At 42.9% G+C, this 20,427-nt stretch overlaps 12 non-coding genes across 12 annotated transcripts; all 12 read left to right on the top strand.

Annotated features, from left to right (window-relative positions):
• The first annotated feature begins 2,564 nt into the window (after window positions 1-2,564).
• On the top strand, window positions 2,565-2,649 carry TRNAR-UCU (transfer RNA arginine (anticodon UCU)). The gene is given in 2 exon segments: window positions 2,565-2,601; window positions 2,614-2,649. It is a non-coding gene; the product is annotated as a tRNA-Arg (tRNA).
• A 423-nt stretch (window positions 2,650-3,072) lies between these two features.
• On the top strand, window positions 3,073-3,157 carry TRNAR-UCU (transfer RNA arginine (anticodon UCU)). Its single transcript is given in 2 exon segments — window positions 3,073-3,109; window positions 3,122-3,157. It is a non-coding gene; the product is annotated as a tRNA-Arg (tRNA).
• Window positions 3,158-4,298: 1,141 nt separating this feature from the next.
• Window positions 4,299-4,383, top strand: TRNAR-UCU (transfer RNA arginine (anticodon UCU)). Its single transcript is given in 2 exon segments — window positions 4,299-4,335; window positions 4,348-4,383. It is a non-coding gene; the product is annotated as a tRNA-Arg (tRNA).
• A 1,128-nt stretch (window positions 4,384-5,511) lies between these two features.
• TRNAR-UCU (transfer RNA arginine (anticodon UCU)) lies at window positions 5,512-5,596 on the top strand. The gene is given in 2 exon segments: window positions 5,512-5,548; window positions 5,561-5,596. It is a non-coding gene; the product is annotated as a tRNA-Arg (tRNA).
• Window positions 5,597-6,711: 1,115 nt separating this feature from the next.
• On the top strand, window positions 6,712-6,796 carry TRNAR-UCU (transfer RNA arginine (anticodon UCU)). The gene is given in 2 exon segments: window positions 6,712-6,748; window positions 6,761-6,796. It is a non-coding gene; the product is annotated as a tRNA-Arg (tRNA).
• A 1,115-nt stretch (window positions 6,797-7,911) lies between these two features.
• On the top strand, window positions 7,912-7,996 carry TRNAR-UCU (transfer RNA arginine (anticodon UCU)). Its single transcript is given in 2 exon segments — window positions 7,912-7,948; window positions 7,961-7,996. It is a non-coding gene; the product is annotated as a tRNA-Arg (tRNA).
• A 1,115-nt stretch (window positions 7,997-9,111) lies between these two features.
• TRNAR-UCU (transfer RNA arginine (anticodon UCU)) lies at window positions 9,112-9,196 on the top strand. The gene is given in 2 exon segments: window positions 9,112-9,148; window positions 9,161-9,196. It is a non-coding gene; the product is annotated as a tRNA-Arg (tRNA).
• Window positions 9,197-11,511: 2,315 nt separating this feature from the next.
• TRNAR-UCU (transfer RNA arginine (anticodon UCU)) lies at window positions 11,512-11,596 on the top strand. The gene is given in 2 exon segments: window positions 11,512-11,548; window positions 11,561-11,596. It is a non-coding gene; the product is annotated as a tRNA-Arg (tRNA).
• A 1,115-nt stretch (window positions 11,597-12,711) lies between these two features.
• Window positions 12,712-12,796, top strand: TRNAR-UCU (transfer RNA arginine (anticodon UCU)). Its single transcript is given in 2 exon segments — window positions 12,712-12,748; window positions 12,761-12,796. It is a non-coding gene; the product is annotated as a tRNA-Arg (tRNA).
• Window positions 12,797-13,924: 1,128 nt separating this feature from the next.
• TRNAR-UCU (transfer RNA arginine (anticodon UCU)) lies at window positions 13,925-14,009 on the top strand. Its single transcript is given in 2 exon segments — window positions 13,925-13,961; window positions 13,974-14,009. It is a non-coding gene; the product is annotated as a tRNA-Arg (tRNA).
• A 2,708-nt stretch (window positions 14,010-16,717) lies between these two features.
• Window positions 16,718-16,802, top strand: TRNAR-UCU (transfer RNA arginine (anticodon UCU)). The gene is given in 2 exon segments: window positions 16,718-16,754; window positions 16,767-16,802. It is a non-coding gene; the product is annotated as a tRNA-Arg (tRNA).
• A 1,128-nt stretch (window positions 16,803-17,930) lies between these two features.
• On the top strand, window positions 17,931-18,015 carry TRNAR-UCU (transfer RNA arginine (anticodon UCU)). The gene is given in 2 exon segments: window positions 17,931-17,967; window positions 17,980-18,015. It is a non-coding gene; the product is annotated as a tRNA-Arg (tRNA).
• The last annotated feature ends 2,412 nt before the right edge of the window (window positions 18,016-20,427 follow it).

The following is a 20,427-nucleotide window of genomic DNA, read 5'->3' as shown; positions in this document are numbered from 1 at the left end:
GGGATTTTCCCATGGACTATCCCATCCTCTCAGATTCCCTACACCAATCTATATGGCTATTTCCCTGTCTGTATGCTTCAGGTGATCCCTGCAAACTCATCTATTCAGGATAGTCTTTCCTGCCATCACCTAATTGCTGAGCTCTTCCTTTCTCCAACAACTAATCAACGGTACAAATATTTCTACTTAACATGACCTCCGGTTCCCACTTAAATATCAAAAGATATTGCACTAAGGCACATGCCCAAGCAGGTAAATTTAAATCTTAAACTGTATCTGGACCAGATCTTGAGCTCATCCCTATTATTTAGCAGTGACCATTATTCAATTGTGTTTATTTGTTACGACTTGAATAGTTCCTCAGGCAAGTTCCTCTAACAAAGTCTTCAGAGAGGGCTCTGTGGCGCAATGGATAGCGCATTGGACTTTTAGTTGATGAAGTAATTCAAAGGTTGTGGGTTCGAGTCCCACCAGAGTCGGTTTTATATAGTCATTCTTCATAGTGATGCTGCTCTAATGCTTTATAAAGTAATGGATTACATTCATAAGGGAGCTTTATTGACGTGGATTTGCTGCACAAGTTAACGATAGAGCCTAGTGTTTTAGGCTTCTCTTGAGAGTTGATATCAGCAAAATTGGAAGTACCCTGTGAAATTCAGAGCAAAGAGAGGGAATGGTAAGCTAACCTGCGTTATATTGTTCCCTTCCCTCATGCCCGGTGCAAGCTGTAATTATTTATGTACCCTTTTGTCAGCCCCACAACTATTTACTGTCTAAATCTCGCTACCTTCCCCACAATAAGAATTCCAAAGAATGCCCCATTTTTACCAATGACACCACCAAACTTTCACTTCACTCCCGTGATATCTCTTGACTATTGCAACTCCTTACTCTATGGCCTGCCTCTAAACAGACCATTCCCCCTTCAGTCTATCTGATTCGCTACTGCCAGTTGTATCCCCCTTACCAACCATTTACTAGTAGAGGTGTCAGCCACCCGATCTCTGCCAATCTCTCCTTGGCTTCCGTTCTCCCAACAAATCAAATTCAAAATACTAAGGGCATAAAAAGCTTCCCACAACTCTGCCTCTAGCTACATCATTAACCTTATCATATACCGTATATACTCGAGTATAGGCCGACCCGAATATAAGCCGAGGCCCCCAATTTACCCCCAAAAAAACTGGCAAACTTATTGACTCGTGTATAAGCCGAGGGTGAGACATGCCTGTCCATCCCTGTGTGTGTGTCCGTCCATCCCTGTGTGTCCGTCCATCCCTGTGTGTCCGTCCATCCCTGTGTGTCCGTCCATCCATCCCTGTGTGTGTGTGTGTCCATCCATCCATCCATCCCTGTGTGTGTGTGTCTCCATCCATCCATCCATCCATCCCTGTGTGTGTGTGTCTCCATCCATCCATCCCTGTGTGTGTCTCCATCCATCCACCCATCCCTGTGTGTGTCTCCATCCATCCACCCATCCCTGTGTGTGTGTGTGTATCTGTGTGTGTGTGTGTGTGTGTGTGTGTGTGTGTGTGTGTGTGTGTGTCCAGCCTACCTTTGTCCCGAGCCTCCGTCCCGTGCCTTGCCTCCTTGCCTCCGTTCCGTCCCGTGCCGTGCCGTGCCTTGCCGTCGTGCCTTGCCTTGCCTCCGTCCCGTCCCGTGCCGTGCCGTGCCGTGCCTTGCCTTGCCTCCGTCCCGTGCCCTCTTCGGCGGCCATTGTAAAATTCAAAAGCCGCGCCTCCTCCTTCGCCTGTGATAGGCGGAACACTGAATTTCCCAGCAGCCTGTGTTCCGCCTATCACTGACATCGTATCATCCTCGTCCGTAGTACGAGGATGATACGATGTCCGTGATAGGCGGAACACAGGCTGCTGGGAAATTCAGTGTTCCGCCTATCACAGGCGAAGGCGGAGCCGGAGGCGCGGCTTTTGAATCGTAGAATGGCCGCTGTCTGTCTGCTCGACACGCTGATCGAGCGGGCAGACAGCGATGACTCGAGTATAAGCCGAGGGGGGCACTTTCAGCCTCAAAAAAGAGGCTGAAAATCTCGGCTTATACTCGAGTATATACGGTAGTATCAAATAAACCACCCTGTTCTCTGCTTCCAAGAACTCCTGTTTGCTAGCTCCCTCAACACTTCATCCCATGCTGTCCTCTGGGATTTTCCCATGGACTATCCCATCCTCTCAGATTCCCTACACCAATCTATATGGCTATTTCCCTGTCTGTATGCTTCAGGTGATCCCTGCAAACTCATCTATTCAGGATAGTCTTTCCTGCCATCACCTAATTGCTGAGCTCTTCCTTTCTCCAACAACTAATCAACGGTACAAATATTTCTACTTAACATGACCTCCGGTTCCCACTTAAATATCAAAAGATATTGCACTAAGGCACATGCCCAAGCAGGTAAATTTAAATCTTAAACTGTATCTGGACCAGATCTTGAGCTCATCCCTATTATTTAGCAGTGACCATTATTCAATTGTGTTTATTTGTTACGACTTGAATAGTTCCTCAGGCAAGTTCCTCAGGCAAGTTCCTCTAACAAAGTCTTCAGAGAGGGCTCTGTGGCGCAATGGATAGCGCATTGGACTTCTAGTTGGTGTAGTAATTCAAAGGTTGTGGGTTCGAGTCCCACCAGAGTCGGTTTTATATAGTCATTCTTCATAGTGATGCTGCTCTAATGCTTTATAAAGTAATGGATTACATTCATAAGGGAGCTTTATTGACGTGGATTTGCTGCACAAGTTAACGATAGAGCCTAGTGGTTTAGGCTTCTCTTGAGAGTTGATATCAGCAAAATTGGAAGTACCCTGTGCAATTCAGAGCAAAGAGAGGGAATGGTACAAATATATTTCTACTTAACATGACCTCCGGTTCCCACTTAAATATCAAAAGATATTGCACTAAGGCACATGCCCAAGCAGGTAAATTTAAATCTTAAACTGTATCTGGACCAGATCTTGAGCTCATCCCTATTATTTAGCAGTGACCATTATTCAATTGTGTTCATTTGTTACGACTTGAATAGTTCCTCAGGCAAGTTCCTCTAACAAATTCTTCAGAGAGGGCTCTGTGGCGCAATGGATAGCGCATTGGACTTCTAGTTGGTGTAGTAATTCAAAGGTTGTGGGTTCGAGTCCCACCAGAGTCGGTTTTATATAGTCATTCTTCATAGTGATGCTGCTCTAATGCTTTATAAAGTAATGGATTACATTCATAAGGGAGCTTTATTGACGTGGATTTGCTGCACAAGTTAACGATAGAGCCTAGTGGTTTAGGCTTCTCTTGAGAGTTGATATCAGCAAAATTGGAAGTACCCTGTGCAATTCAGAGCAAAGAGAGGGAATGGTAAGCTAACCTGCGTTATATTGTTCCCTTCCCTCATGCCCGGTGCAAGCTGTAATTCTTTATGTACCCTTTTGTCAGCCCCACAACTATTTACTGTCTAAATCTCGCTACCTTCCCCACAATAAGAATTCCAAAGAATGCCCCATTTTTACCAATGACACCACCAAACTTCCACTTCACTCCCGTGATATCTCTCGACTATTGCAACTCCTTACTCTATGGCCTGCCTCTAAACAGACCATTCCCCCTTCAGTCTATCTGATTCGCTACTGCCAGTTGTATCCCCCTTACCAACCATTTACTAGTAGAGGTGTCAGCCACCCGATCTCTGCCAATCTCTCCTTGGCTTCCGTTCTTCCAACAAATCAAATTCAAAATACTAAGGGCATAAAAAGCTTCCCACAACTCTGCCTCTAGCTACATCATTAACCTTATCATATAGTATCAAATAAACCACCCTGTTCTCTGCTTCCAAGAACTCCTGTTCGCTAGCTCCCTCGACACTTCATCCCATGCTGTCCTCTGGGATTTTCCCATGGACTATCCCATCCTCTCAGATTCCCTACACCAATCTATATGGCTATTTCCCTGTCTGTATGCTTCAGGTGATCCCTGCAAACTCATCTATTCAGGATAGTCTTTCCTGCCATCACCTAATTGCTGAGCTCTTCCTTTCTCCAACAACTAATCAACGGTACAAATATTTCTACTTAACATGACCTCCGGTTCCCACTTAAATATCAAAAGATATTGCACTAAGGCACATGCCCAAGCAGGTAAATTTAAATCTTCAACTGTATCTGGACCAGATCTTGAGCTCATCCCTATTATTTAGCAGTGACCATTATTCAATTGTGTTTATTTGTTACGACTTGAATAGTTCCTCAGGCAAGTTCCTCAGGCAAGTTCCTCAGGCAAGTTCCTCTAACAAAGTCTTCAGAGAGGGCTCTGTGGCGCAATGGATAGCGCATTGGACTTCTAGTTGGTGTAGTAATTCAAAGGTTGTGGGTTCGAGTCCCACCAGAGTCGGTTTTATATAGTCATTCTTCATAGTGATGCTGCTCTAATGCTTTATAAAGTAATGGATTACATTCATAAGGGAGCTTTATTGACGTGGATTTGCTGCACAAGTTAACGATAGAGCCTAGTGGTTTAGGCTTCTCTTGAGAGTTGATATCAGCAAAATTGGAAGTACCCTGTGCAATTCAGAGCAAAGAGAGGGAATGGTAAGCTAACCTGCGTTATATTGTTCCCTTCCCTCATGCCCGGTGCAAGCTGTAATTCTTTATGTACCCTTTTGTCAGCCCCACAACTATTTACTGTCTAAATCTCGCTACCTTCCCCACAATAAGAATTCCAAAGAATGCCCCATTTTTACCAATGACACCACCAAACTTCCACTTCACTCCCGTGATATCTCTCGACTATTGCAACTCCTTACTCTATGGCCTGCCTCTAAACAGACCATTCGCCCTTCAGTCTATCTGATTCGCTACTGCCAGTTGTATCCCCCTTACCAACCATTTACTAGTAGAGGTGTCAGCCACCCGATCTCTGCCAATCTCTCCTTGGCTTCCGTTCTCCCAACAAATCAAATTCAAAATACTAAGGGCATAAAAAGCTTCCCACAACTCTGCCTCTAGCTACATCATTAACCTTATCATATAGTATCAAATAAACCACCCTGTTCTCTGCTTCCAAGAACTCCTGTTCGCTAGCTCCCTCAACACTTCATCCCATGCTGTCCTCTGGGATTTTCCCATGGACTATCCCATCCTCTCAGGTTCCCTACACCAATCTATATGGCTATTTCCCTGTCTGTATGCTTCAGGTGATCCCTGCAAACTCATCTATTCAGGATAGTCTTTCCTGCCATCACCTAATTGCTGAGCTCTTCCTTTCTCCAACAACTAATCAACGGTACAAATATTTCTACTTAACATGACCTCCGGTTCCCACTTAAATATCAAAAGATATTGCACTAAGGCACATGCCCAAGCAGGTAAATTTAAATCTTAAACTGTATCTGGACCAGATCTTGAGCTCATCCCTATTATTTAGCAGTGACCATTATTCAATTGTGTTTATTTGTTACGACTTGAATAGTTCCTCAGGCAAGTTCCTCAGGCAAGTTCCTCTAACTAAGTCTTCAGAGAGGGCTCTGTGGCGCAATGGTTAGCGCATTGGACTTCTAGTTGGTGTAGCAATTCAAAGGTTGTGGGTTCGAGTCCCACCAGAGTCGGTTTTATATAGTCATTCTTCATAGTGATGCTGCTCTAATGCTTTATAAAGTAATGGATTACATTCATAAGGGAGCTTTATTGACATGGATTTGCTGCACAAGTTAACGATAGAGCCTAGTGGTTTAGGCTTCTCTTGAGAGTTGATATCAGCAAAATTGGAAGTACCCTGTGCAATTCAGAGCAAAGAGAGGGAATGGTAAGCTAACCTGCGTTATATTGTTCCCTTCCCTCATGCCCGGTGCAAGCTGTAATTCTTTATGTACCCTTTTGTCAGCCCCACAACTATTTACTGTCTAAATCTCGCTACCTTCACCACAATAAGAATTCCAAAGAATGCCCCATTTTTACCAATGACACCACCAAACTTTCACTTCACTCCCGTGATATCTCTCGACTATTGCAACTCCTTACTCTATGGCCTGCCTCTAAACAGACCATTCCCCCTTCAGTCTATCTGATTCGCTACTGCCAGTTGTATCCCCCTTACCAACCATTTACTAGTAGAGGTGTCAGCCACCCGATCTCTGCCAATCTCTCCTTGGTTTCCGTTCTCCCAACAAATCAAATTCAAAATACTAAGGGCATAAAAAGCTTCCCCCAACTCTGCCTCTAGCTACATCATTAACCTTATCATATAGTATCAAATAAACCACCCTGTTCTCTGCTTCCAAGAACTCCTGTTTGCTAGCTCCCTCAACACTTCATCCCATGCTGTCCTCTGGGATTTTCCCATGGACTATCCCATCCTCTCAGATTCCCTACACCAATCTATATGGCTATTTCCCTGTCTGTATGCTTCAGGTGATCCCTGCAAACTCATCTATTCAGGATAGTCTTTCCTGCCATCACCTAATTGCTGAGCTCTTCCTTTCTCCAACAACTAATCAACGGTACAAATATTTCTACTTAACATGACCTCCGGTTCCCACTTAAATATCAAAAGATATTGCACTAAGGCACATGCCCAAGCAGGTAAATTTAAATCTTAAACTGTATCTGGACCAGATCTTGAGCTCATCCCTATTATTTAGCAGTGACCATTATTCAATTGTGTTTATTTGTTACGACTTGAATAGTTCCTCAGGCAAGTTCCTCTAACAAAGTCTTCAGAGAGGGCTCTGTGGCGCAATGGATAGCGCATTGGACTTCTAGTTGGTGTAGTAATTCAAAGGTTGTGGGTTCGAGTCCCACCAGAGTCGGTTTTATATAGTCATTCTTCATAGTGATGCTGCTCTAATGCTTTATAAAGTAAAGGATTACATTCATAAGGGAGCTTTATTGACGTGGATTTGCTGCACAAGTTAACGATAGAGCCTAGTGGTTTAGGCTTCTCTTGAGAGTTGATATCAGCAAAATTGGAAGTACCCTGTGCAATTCAGAGCAAAGAGAGGGAATGGTAAGCTAACCTGCGTTATATTGTTCCCTTCCCTCATGCCCGGTGCAAGCTGTAATTCTTTATGTACCCTTTTGTCAGCCCCACAACTATTTACTGTCTAAATCTCGCTACCTTCACCACAATAAGAATTCCAAAGAATGCCCCATTTTTACCAATGACACCACCAAACTTTCACTTCACTCCCGTGATATCTCTCGACTATTGCAACTCCTTACTCTATGGCCTGCCTCTAAACAGACCATTCCCCCTTCAGTCTATCTGATTCGCTACTGCCAGTTGTATCCCCCTTACCAACCATTTACTAGTAGAGGTGTCAGCCACCCGATCTCTGCCAATCTCTCCTTGGCTTCCGTTCTCCCAACAAATCAAATTCAAAATACTAAGGGCATAAAAAGCTTCCCACAACTCTGCCTCTAGCTACATCATTAACCTTATCATATAGTATCAAATAAACCACCCTGTTCTCTGCTTCCAAGAACTCCTGTTCGCTAGCTCCCTCAAAACTTCATCCCATGCTGTCCTCTGGGATTTTCCCATGAACTATCCCATCCTCTCAGATTCCCTACACCAATCTATATGGCTATTTCCCTGTCTGTATGCTTCAGGTGATCCCTGCAAACTCATCTATTCAGGATAGTCTTTCCTGCCATCACCTAATTGCTGAGCTCTTCCTTTCTCCAACAACTAATCAACGGTACAAATATTTCTACTTAACATGATCTCCGGTTCCCACTTAAATATCAAAAGATATTGCACTAAGGCACATGCCCAAGCAGGTAAATTTAAATCTTAAACTGTATCTGGACCAGATCTTGAGCTCATCCCTATTATTTAGCAGTGACCATTATTCAATTGTGTTTATTTGTTACGACTTGAATAGTTCCTCATGCAAGTTCCTCTAACAAAGTCTTCAGAGAGGGCTCTGTGGCGCAATGGATAGCGCATTGGACTTCTAGTTGGTGTAGTAATTCAAAGGTTGTGGGTTCGAGTCCCACCAGAGTCGGTTTTATATAGTCATTCTTCATAGTGATGCTGCTCTAATGCTTTATAAAGTAAAGGATTACATTCATAAGGGAGCTTTATTGACGTGGATTTGCTGCACAAGTTAACGATAGAGCCTAGTGGTTTAGGCTTCTCTTGAGAGTTGATATCAGCAAAATTGGAAGTACCCTGTGCAATTCAGAGCAAAGAGAGGGAATGGTAAGCTAACCTGCGTTATATTGTTCCCTTCCCTCATGCCCGGTGCAAGCTGTAATTCTTTATGTACCCTTTTGTCAGCCCCACAACTATTTACTGTCTAAATCTCGCTACCTTCACCACAATAAGAATTCCAAAGAATGCCCCATTTTTACCAATGACACCACCAAACTTTCACTTCACTCCCGTGATATCTCTCGACTATTGCAACTCCTTACTCTATGGCCTGCCTCTAAACAGACCATTCCCCCTTCAGTCTATCTGATTCGCTACTGCCAGTTGTATCCCCCTTACCAACCATTTACTAGTAGAGGTGTCAGCCACCCGATCTCTGCCAATCTCTCCTTGGCTTCCGTTCTCCCAACAAATCAAATTCAAAATACTAAGGGCATAAAAAGCTTCCCACAACTCTGCCTCTAGCTACATCATTAACCTTATCATATAGTATCAAATAAACCACCCTGTTCTCTGCTTCCAAGAACTCCTGTTCGCTAGCTCCCTCAAAACTTCATCCCATGCTGTCCTCTGGGATTTTCCCATGGACTATCCCATCCTCTCAGATTCCCTACACCAATCTATATGGCTATTTCCCTGTCTGTATGCTTCAGGTGATCCCTGCAAACTCATCTATTCAGGATAGTCTTTCCTGCCATCACCTAATTGCTGAGCTCTTCCTTTCTCCAACAACTAATCAACGGTACAAATATTTCTACATAACATGACCTCCGGTTCCCACTTAAATATCAAAAGATATTGCACTAAGGCACATGCCCAAGCAGGTAAATTTAAATCTTAAACTGTATCTGGACCAGATCTTGAGCTCATCCCTATTATTTAGCAGTGACCATTATTCAATTGTGTTTATTTGTTACGACTTGAATAGTTCCTCATGCAAGTTCCTCTAACAAAGTCTTCAGAGAGGGCTCTGTGGCGCAATGGATAGCGCATTGGACTTCTAGTTGGTGTAGTAACTCAAAGGTTGTGGGTTCGAGTCCCACCAGAGTCGGTTTTATATAGTCATTCTTCATAGTGATGCTGCTCTAATGCTTTATAAAGTAATGGATTACATTCATAAGGGAGCTTTATTGACATGGATTTGCTGCACAAGTTAACGATAGAGCCTAGTGGTTTAGGCTTCTCTTGAGAGTTGATATCAGCAAAATTGGAAGTACCCTGTGCAATTCAGAGCAAAGAGAGGGAATGGTAAGCTAACCTGCGTTATATTGTTCCCTTCCCTCATGCCCGGTGCAAGCTGTAATTCTTTATGTACCCTTTTGTCAGCCCCACAACTATTTACTGTCTAAATCTCGCTACCTTCCCCACAATAAGAATTCCAAAGAATGCCCCATTTTTACCAATGACACCACCAAACTTCCACTTCACTCCCGTGATATCTCTCGACTATTGCAACTCCTTACTCTATGGCCTGCCTCTAAACAGACCATTCCCCCTTCAGTCTATCTGATTCGCTACTGCCAGTTGTATCCCCCTTACCAACCATTTACTAGTAGAGGTGTCAGCCACCCGATCTCTGCCAATCTCTCCTTGGCTTCCGTTCTCCCAACAAATCAAATTCAAAATACTAAGGGCATAAAAAGCTTCCCACAACTCTGCCTCTAGCTACATCATTAACCTTATCATATAGTATCAAATAAACCACCCTGTTCTCTGCTTCCAAGAACTCCTGTTCGCTAGCTCCCTCAAAACTTCATCCCATGCTGTCCTCTGGGATTTTCCCATGGACTATCCCATCCTCTCAGATTCCCTACACCAATCTATATGGCTATTTCCCTGTCTGTATGCTTCAGGTGATCCCTGCAAACTCATCTATTCAGGATAGTCTTTCCTGCCATCACCTAATTGCTGAGCTCTTCCTTTCTCCAACAACTAATCAACGGTACAAATATTTCTACTTAACATGACCTCCGGTTCCCACTTAAATATCAAAAGATATTGCACTAAGGCACATGCCCAAGCAGGTAAATTTAAATCTTAAACTGTATCTGGACCAGATCTTGAGCTCATCCCTATTATTTAGCAGTGACCATTATTCAATTGTGTTTATTTGTTACGACTTGAATAGTTCCTCATGCAAGTTCCTCTAACAAAGTCTTCAGAGAGGGCTCTGTGGCGCAATGGATAGCGCATTGGACTTCTAGTTGGTGTAGTAACTCAAAGTTTGTGGGTTCGAGTCCCACCAGAGTCGGTTTTATATAGTCATTCTTCATAGTGATGCTGCTCTAATGCTTTATAAAGTAATGGATTACATTCATAAGGGAGCTTTATTGACATGGATTTGCTGCACAAGTTAACGATAGAGCCTAGTGGTTTAGGCTTCTCTTGAGAGTTGATATCAGCAAAATTGGAAGTACCCTGTGCAATTCAGAGCAAAGAGAGGGAATGGTAAGCTAACCTGCGTTATATTGTTCCCTTCCCTCATGCCCGGTGCAAGCTGTAATTCTTTATGTACCCTTTTGTCAGCCCCACAACTATTTACTGTCTAAATCTCGCTACCTTCACCACAATAAGAATTCCAAAGAATGCCCCATTTTTACCAATGACACCACCAAACTTTCACTTCACTCCCGTGATATCTCTCGACTATTGCAACTCCTTACTCTATGGCCTGCCTCTAAACAGACCATTCCCCCTTCAGTCTATCTGATTCGCTACTGCCAGTTGTATCCCCCTTACCAACCATTTACTAGTAGAGGTGTCAGCCACCCGATCTCTGCCAATCTCTCCTTGGCTTCCGTTCTCCCAACAAATCAAATTCAAAATACTAAGGGCATAAAAAGCTTCCCACAACTCTGCCTCTAGCTACATCATTAACCTTATCATATAGTATCAAATAAACCACCCTGTTCTCTGCTTCCAAGAACTCCTGTTCGCTAGCTCCCTCAAAACTTCATCCCATGCTGTCCTCTGGGATTTTCCCATGGACTATCACATCCTCTCAGATTCCCTACACCAATCTATATGGCTATTTCCCTGTCTGTATGCTTCAGGTGATCCCTGCAAACTCATCTATTCAGGATAGTCTTTCCTGCCATCACCTAATTGCTGAGCTCTTCCTTTCTCCAACAACTAATCAACGGTACAAATATTTCTACTTAACATGACCTCCGGTTCCCACTTAAATATCAAAAGATATTGCACTAAGGCACATGCCCAAGCAGGTAAATTTAAATCTTAAACTGTATCTGGACCAGATCTTGAGCTCATCCCTATTATTTAGCAGTGACCATTATTCAATTGTGTTTATTTGTTACGACTTGAATAGTTCCTCAGGCAAGTTCCTCTAACAAAGTCTTCAGAGAGGGCTCTGTGGCGCAATGGATAGCGCATTGGACTTCTAGTTGGTGTAGTAATTCAAAGGTTGTGGGTTCGAGTCCCACCAGAGTCGGTTTTATATAGTCATTCTTCATAGTGATGCTGCTCTAATGCTTTATAAAGTAATGGATTACATTCATAAGGGAGCTTTATTGACATGGATTTGCTGCACAAGTTAACGATAGAGCCTAGTGGTTTAGGCTTCTCTTGAGAGTTGATATCAGCAAAATTGGAAGTACCCTGTGCAATTCAGAGCAAAGAGAGGGAATGGTAAGCTAACCTGCGTTATATTGTTCCCTTCCCTCATGCCCGGTGCAAGCTGTAATTCTTTATGTACCCTTTTGTCAGCCCCACAACTATTTACTGTCTAAATCTCGCTACCTTCACCACAATAAGAATTCCAAAGAATGCCCCATTTTTACCAATGACACCACCAAACTTTCACTTCACTCCCGTGATATCTCTCGACTATTGCAACTCCTTACTCTATGGCCTGCCTCTAAACAGACCATTCCCCCTTCAGTCTATCTGATTCGCTACTGCCAGTTGTATCCCCCTTACCAACCATTTACTAGTAGAGGTGTCAGCCACCCGATCTCTGCCAATCTCTCCTTGGCTTCCGTTCTCCCAACAAATCAAATTCAAAATACTAAGGGCATAAAAAGCTTCCCACAACTCTGCCTCTAGCTACATCATTAACCTTATCATATAGTATCAAATAAACCACCCTGTTCTCTGCTTCCAAGAACTCCTGTTCGCTAGCTCCCTCAAAACTTCATCCCATGCTGTCCTCTGGGATTTTCCCATGGACTATCACATCCTCTCAGATTCCCTACACCAATCTATATGGCTATTTCCCTGTCTGTATGCTTCAGGTGATCCCTGCAAACTCATCTATTCAGGATAGTCTTTCCTGCCATCACCTAATTGCTGAGCTCTTCCTTTCTCCAACAACTAATCAACGGTACAAATATTTCTACTTAACATGACCTCCGGTTCCCACTTAAATATCAAAAGATATTGCACTAAGGCACATGCCCAAGCAGGTAAATTTAAATCTTAAACTGTATCTGGACCAGATCTTGAGCTCATCCCTATTATTTAGCAGTGACCATTATTCAATTGTGTTTATTTGTTACGACTTGAATAGTTCCTCAGGCAAGTTCCTCTAACAAAGTCTTCAGAGAGGGCTCTGTGGCGCAATGGATAGCGCATTGGACTTCTAGTTGGTGTAGTAATTCAAAGGTTGTGGGTTCGAGTCCCACCAGAGTCGGTTTTATATAGTCATTCTTCATAGTGATGCTGCTCTAATGCTTTATAAAGTAATGGATTACATTCATAAGGGAGCTTTATTGATGTGGATTTGCTGCACAAGTTAACGATAGAGCCTAGTGGTTTAGGCTTTTCTTGAGAGTTGATATCAGCAAAATTGGAAGTACCCTGTGCAATTCAGAGCAAAGAGAGGGAATGGTAAGCTAACCTGCGTTATATTGTTCCCTTCCCTCATGCCCGGTGCAAGCTGTAATTCTTTATGTACCCTTTTGTCAGCCCCACAACTATTTACTGTCTAAATCTCGCTACCTTCCCCACAATAAGAATTCCAAAGAATGCCCCATTTTTACCAATGACACCACCAAACTTCCACTTCACTCCCGTGATATCTCTCGACTATTGCAACTCCTTACTCTATGGCCTGCCTCTAAACAGACCATTCCCCCTTCAGTCTATCTGATTCGCTACTGCCAGTTGTATCCCCCTTACCAACCATTTACTAGTAGAGGTGTCAGCCACCCGATCTCTGCCAATCTCTCCTTGGCTTCCGTTCTCCCAACAAATCAAATTCAAAATACTAAGGGCATAAAAAGCTTCCCACAACTCTGCCTCTAGCTACATCATTAACCTTATCATATAGTATCAAATAAACCACCCTGTTCTCTGCTTCCAAGAACTCCTGTTCGCTAGCTCCCTCAAAACTTCATCCCATGCTGTCCTCTGGGATTTTCCCATGGACTATCCCATCCTCTCAGATTCCCTACACCAATCTATATGGCTATTTCCCTGTCTGTATGCTTCAGGTGATCCCTGCAAACTCATCTATTCAGGATAGTCTTTCCTGCCATCACCTAATTGCTGAGCTCTTCCTTTCTCCAACAACTAATCAACGGTACAAATATTTCTACTTAACATGACCTCCGGTTCCCACTTAAATATCAAAAGATATTGCACTAAGGCACATGCCCAAGCAGGTAAATTTAAATCTTAAACTGTATCTGGACCAGATCTTGAGCTCATCCCTATTATTTAGCAGTGACCATTATTCAATTGTGTTTATTTGTTACGACTTGAATAGTTCCTCATGCAAGTTCCTCATGCAAGTTCCTCTAACAAAGTCTTCAGAGAGGGCTCTGTGGCGCAATGGATAGCGCATTGGACTTCTAGTTGGTGTAGTAACTCAAAGGTTGTGGGTTCGAGTCCCACCAGAGTCGGTTTTATATAGTCATTCTTCATAGTGATGCTGCTCTAATGCTTTATAAAGTAATGGATTACATTCATAAGGGAGCTTTATTGACGTGGATTTGCTGCACAAGTTAACGATAGAGCCTAGTGGTTTAGGCTTCTCTTGAGAGTTGATATCAGCAAAATTGGAAGTACCTTGTGCAATTCAGAGCAAAGAGAGGGAATGGTAAGCTAACCTGCGTTATATTGTTCCCTTCCCTCATGCCCGGTGCAAGCTGTAATTCTTTATGTACCCTTTTGTCAGCCCCACAACTATTTACTGTCTAAATTTTGCTACCTTCCCCACAATAAGAATTCCAAAGAATGCCCCATTTTTACCAATGACACCACCAAACTTTCACTTCACTCCCGTGATATCTCTCGACTATTGCAACTCCTTACTCTATGGCCTGCCTCTAAACAGACCATTCCCCCTTCAGTCTATCTGATTCGCTACTGCCAGTTGTATCCCCCTTACCAACCATTTACTAGTAGAGGTGTCAGCCACCCGATCTCTGCCAATCTCTCCTTGGCTTCCGTTCTCCCAACAAATCAAATTCAAAATACTAAGGGCATAAAAAGCTTCCCACAACTCTGCCTCTAGCTACATCATTAACCTTATCATATAGTATCAAATAAACCACCCTGTTCTCTGCTTCCAAGAACTCCTGTTCGCTAGCTCCCTCAACACTTCATCCCATGCTGTCCTCAGGGATTTTCCCATGGACTATCCCATCCTCTCAAATTCCCTACACCAATCTATATGGCTATTTCCTTGTCTGTATGCTTCATGTGATCCCTGCAAACTCATCTATTCAGGATAGTCTTTCCTGCCATCACCTAATTGCTGAGCTCTTCCTTTCTCCAACAACTAATCAACGGTACAAATATTTCTACTTAACATGACCTCCGGTTCCCACTTAAATATCAAAAGATATTGCACTAAGGCACATGCCCAAGCAGGTAAATTTAAATCTTAAACTGTATCTGGACCAGATCTTGAGCTCATCCCTATTATTTAGCAGTGACCATTATTCAATTGTGTATATTTGTTACAACTTGAATAGTTCCTCAGGCAAGTTCCTCTAACAAAGTCCTCTAACAAAGTCCTCTAACAAAGTCCTCTAACAAAGTCCTCTAACAAAGTCCTCAGAGAGGGCTCTGTGGCGCAATGGATAGCGCATTGGGCTTCTAGTTGGTGTAGTAATTCAAAGGTTGTGGGTTCGAGTCCCACCAGCGTCAGTTTTATATAGTCATTCTTCATAGTGATGCTGCTCTAATGCTTTATAAAGTAATGGATTACATTCATAAGGGAGCTTTATTGACGTGGATTTGCTGCACAAGTTAACGATAGAGCCTAGTGGTTTAGGCTTCTCTTGAGAGTTGATATCAGCAAAATTGGAAGTACCCTGTGCAATTCAGAGCAAAGAGAGGGAATGGTAAGCTAACCTGCGTTATATTGTTCCCTTCCCTCATGCCCGGTGCAAGCTGTAATTCTTTATGTACCCTTTTGTCAGCCCCACAACTATTTACTGTCTAAATTTTGCTACCTTCCCCACAATAAGAATTCCAAAGAATGCCCCATTTTTTTTTAGTCATTCTTCATAGTGATGCTGCTCTAATGCTTTATAAAGTAATGGATACATTCATAAGGGAGCTTTATTGACGTGGATTTGCTGCACAAGTTAACGATAGAGCCTAGTGGTTTAGGCTTCTCTTGAGAGTTGATATCAGCAAAATTGGAAGTACCCTGTGCAATTCAGAGCAAAGAGAGGGAATGGTAAGCTAACCTGCGTTATATTGTTCCCTTCCCTCATGCCCGGTGCAAGCTGTAATTCTTTATGTACCCTTTTGTCAGCCCCACAACTATTTACTGTCTAAATTTTGCTACCTTCCCCACAATAAGAATTCCAAAGAATGCCCCATTTTTACCAATGACACCACCAAACTTTCACTTCACTCCCGTGATATCTCTCGACTATTGCAACTCCTTACTCTATGGCCTGCCTCTAAACAGACCATTCCCCCTTCAGTCTATCTGATTCGCTACTGCCAGTTGTATCCCCCTTACCAACCATTTACTAGTAGAGGTGTCAGCCACCCGATCTCTGCCAATCTCTCCTTGGCTTCCGTTCTCCCAACAAATCAAATTCAAAATACTAAGGGCATAAAAAGCTTCCCACAACTCTGCCTCTAGCTACATCATTAACCTTATCATATAGTATCAAATAAACCACCCTGTTCTCTGCTTCCAAGAACTCCTGTTCGCTAGCTCCCTCAACACTTCATCCCATGCTGTCCTCAGGGATTTTCCCATGGACTATCCCATCCTCTCAAATTCCCTACACCAATCTATATGGCTATTTCCTTGTCTGTATGCTTCAGGTGATCCCTGCAAACTCATCTATTCAGGATAGTCTTTCCTGCCATCACCTAATTGCTGAGCTCTTCCTTTCTCCAACAACTAATCAACGGTACAAATATTTCTACTTAACATGACCTCCGGTTCCCACTTAAATATCAAAAGATATTGCACTAAGGCACATGCCCAAGCAGGTAAATTTAAATCTTAAACTGTATCTGGACCAGATCTTGAGCTCATCCCTATTATTTAGCAGTGACCATTATTCAATTGTGTATATTTGTTACAACTTGAATAGTTCCTCAGGCAAGTTCCTCTAACAAAGTCTTCAGAGAGGGCTCTGTGGCACAATGGATAGCGCATTGGACTTCTAGTTGGTGTAGTAATTCAAAGGTTGTGGGTTCGAGTCCCACCAGAGTCGGTTTTATATAGTCATTCTTCATAGTGATGCTGCTCTAATGCTTTATAAAGTAATGGATTACATTCATAAGGGAGCTTTATTGACGTGGATTTGCTGCACAAGTTAACGATAGAGCCTAGTGGTTTAGGCTTCTCTTGAGAGTTGATATCAGCAAAATTGGAAGTACCCTGTGCAATTCAGAGCAAAGAGAGGGAATGGTAAGCTAACCTGCGTTATATTGTTCCCTTCCCTCATGCCCGGTGCAAGCTGTAATTCTTTATGTACCCTTTTGTCAGCCCCACAACTATTTACTGTCTAAATCTCGCTACCTTCCCCACAATAAGAATTCCAAAGAATGCCCCATTTTTACCAATGACACCACCAAACTTCCACTTCACTCCCGTGATATCTCTCGACTATTGCAACTCCTTACTCTATGGCCTGCCTCTAAACAGACCATTCCCCCTTCAGTCTATCTGATTCGCTACTGCCAGTTGTATCCCCCTTACCAACCATTTACTAGTAGAGGTGTCAGCCACCCGATCTCTGCCAATCTCTCCTTGGCTTCCGTTCTCCCAACAAATCAAATTCAAAATACTAAGGGCATAAAAAGCTTCCCACAACTCTGCCTCTAGCTACATCATTAACCTTATCATATAGTATCAAATAAACCACCCTGTTCTCTGCTTCCAAGAACTCCTGTTCGCTAGCTCCCTCAAAACTTCATCCCATGCTGTCCTCTGGGATTTTCCCATGGACTATCCCATCCTCTCAGATTCCCTACACCAATCTATATGGCTATTTCCCTGTCTGTATGCTTCAGGTGATCCCTGCAAACTCATCTATTCAGGATAGTCTTTCCTGCCATCACCTAATTGCTGAGCTCTTCCTTTCTCCAACAACTAATCAACGGTACAAATATTTCTACTTAACATGACCTCCGGTTCCCACTTAAATATCAAAAGATATTGCACTAAGGCACATGCCCAAGCAGGTAAATTTAAATCTTAAACTGTATCTGGACCAGATCTTGAGCTCATCCCTATTATTTAGCAGTGACCATTATTCAATTGTGTTTATTTGTTACGACTTGAATAGTTCCTCATGCAAGTTCCTCATGCAAGTTCCTCTAACAAAGTCTTCAGAGAGGGCTCTGTGGCGCAATGGATAGCGCATTGGACTTCTAGTTGGTGTAGTAACTCAAAGGTTGTGGGTTCGAGTCCCACCAGAGTCGGTTTTATATAGTCATTCTTCATAGTGATGCTGCTCTAATGCTTTATAAAGTAATGGATTACATTCATAAGGGAGCTTTATTGACGTGGATTTGCTGCACAAGTTAACGATAGAGCCTAGTGGTTTAGGCTTCTCTTGAGAGTTGATATCAGCAAAATTGGAAGTACCTTGTGCAATTCAGAGCAAAGAGAGGGAATGGTAAGCTAACCTGCGTTATATTGTTCCCTTCCCTCATGCCCGGTGCAAGCTGTAATTCTTTATGTACCCTTTTGTCAGCCCCACAACTATTTACTGTCTAAATTTTGCTACCTTCCCCACAATAAGAATTCCAAAGAATGCCCCATTTTTACCAATGACACCACCAAACTTTCACTTCACTCCCGTGATATCTCTCGACTATTGCAACTCCTTACTCTATGGCCTGCCTCTAAACAGACCATTCCCCCTTCAGTCTATCTGATTCGCTACTGCCAGTTGTATCCCCCTTACCAACCATTTACTAGTAGAGGTGTCAGCCACCCGATCTCTGCCAATCTCTCCTTGGCTTCCGTTCTCCCAACAAATCAAATTCAAAATACTAAGGGCATAAAAAGCTTCCCACAACTCTGCCTCTAGCTACATCATTAACCTTATCATATAGTATCAAATAAACCACCCTGTTCTCTGCTTCCAAGAACTCCTGTTCGCTAGCTCCCTCAACACTTCATCCCATGCTGTCCTCAGGGATTTTCCCATGGACTATCCCATCCTCTCAAATTCCCTACACCAATCTATATGGCTATTTCCTTGTCTGTATGCTTCATGTGATCCCTGCAAACTCATCTATTCAGGATAGTCTTTCCTGCCATCACCTAATTGCTGAGCTCTTCCTTTCTCCAACAACTAATCAACGGTACAAATATTTCTACTTAACATGACCTCCGGTTCCCACTTAAATATCAAAAGATATTGCACTAAGGCACATGCCCAAGCAGGTAAATTTAAATCTTAAACTGTATCTGGACCAGATCTTGAGCTCATCCCTATTATTTAGCAGTGACCATTATTCAATTGTGTATATTTGTTACAACTTGAATAGTTCCTCAGGCAAGTTCCTCTAACAAAGTCCTCTAACAAAGTCCTCTAACAAAGTCCTCTAACAAAGTCCTCTAACAAAGTCCTCTAACAAAGTCCTCTAACAAAGTCCTCAGAGAGGGCTCTGTGGCGCAATGGATAGCGCATTGGGCTTCTAGTTGGTGTAGTAATTCAAAGGTTGTGGGTTCGAGTCCCACCAGCGTCAGTTTTATATAGTCATTCTTCATAGTGATGCTGCTCTAATGCTTTATAAAGTAATGGATTACATTCATAAGGGAGCTTTATTGACGTGGATTTGCTGCACAAGTTAACGATAGAGCCTAGTGGTTTAGGCTTCTCTTGAGAGTTGATATCAGCAAAATTGGAAGTACCCTGTGCAATTCAGAGCAAAGAGAGGGAATGGTAAGCTAACCTGCGTTATATTGTTCCCTTCCCTCATGCCCGGTGCAAGCTGTAATTCTTTATGTACCCTTTTGTCAGCCCCACAACTATTTACTGTCTAAATTTTGCTACCTTCCCCACAATAAGAATTCCAAAGAATGCCCCATTTTTTTTTAGTCATTCTTCATAGTGATGCTGCTCTAATGCTTTATAAAGTAATGGATACATTCATAAGGGAGCTTTATTGACGTGGATTTGCTGCACAAGTTAACGATAGAGCCTAGTGGTTTAGGCTTCTCTTGAGAGTTGATATCAGCAAAATTGGAAGTACCCTGTGCAATTCAGAGCAAAGAGAGGGAATGGTAAGCTAACCTGCGTTATATTGTTCCCTTCCCTCATGCCCGGTGCAAGCTGTAATTCTTTATGTACCCTTTTGTCAGCCCCACAACTATTTACTGTCTAAATTTTGCTACCTTCCCCACAATAAGAATTCCAAAGAATGCCCCATTTTTACCAATGACACCACCAAACTTTCACTTCACTCCCGTGATATCTCTCGACTATTGCAACTCCTTACTCTATGGCCTGCCTCTAAACAGACCATTCCCCCTTCAGTCTATCTGATTCGCTACTGCCAGTTGTATCCCCCTTACCAACCATTTACTAGTAGAGGTGTCAGCCACCCGATCTCTGCCAATCTCTCCTTGGCTTCCGTTCTCCCAACAAATCAAATTCAAAATACTAAGGGCATAAAAAGCTTCCCACAACTCTGCCTCTAGCTACATCATTAACCTTATCATATAGTATCAAATAAACCACCCTGTTCTCTGCTTCCAAGAACTCCTGTTCGCTAGCTCCCTCAACACTTCATCCCATGCTGTCCTCAGGGATTTTCCCATGGACTATCCCATCCTCTCAAATTCCCTACACCAATCTATATGGCTATTTCCTTGTCTGT

Source organism: Lithobates pipiens, unplaced genomic scaffold, assembly GCF_037356315.1.
Source record: "Lithobates pipiens isolate NorthernLeopardFrog02 unplaced genomic scaffold, aLitPip1_a1.2 Scaffold_13, whole genome shotgun sequence".
Classification (NCBI taxonomy): domain Eukaryota; kingdom Metazoa; phylum Chordata; class Amphibia; order Anura; family Ranidae; genus Lithobates; species Lithobates pipiens.
The sequence above is the reverse complement of the archived record's forward strand: the minus strand, read 5'-3'. Positions and strand labels throughout refer to the sequence as shown.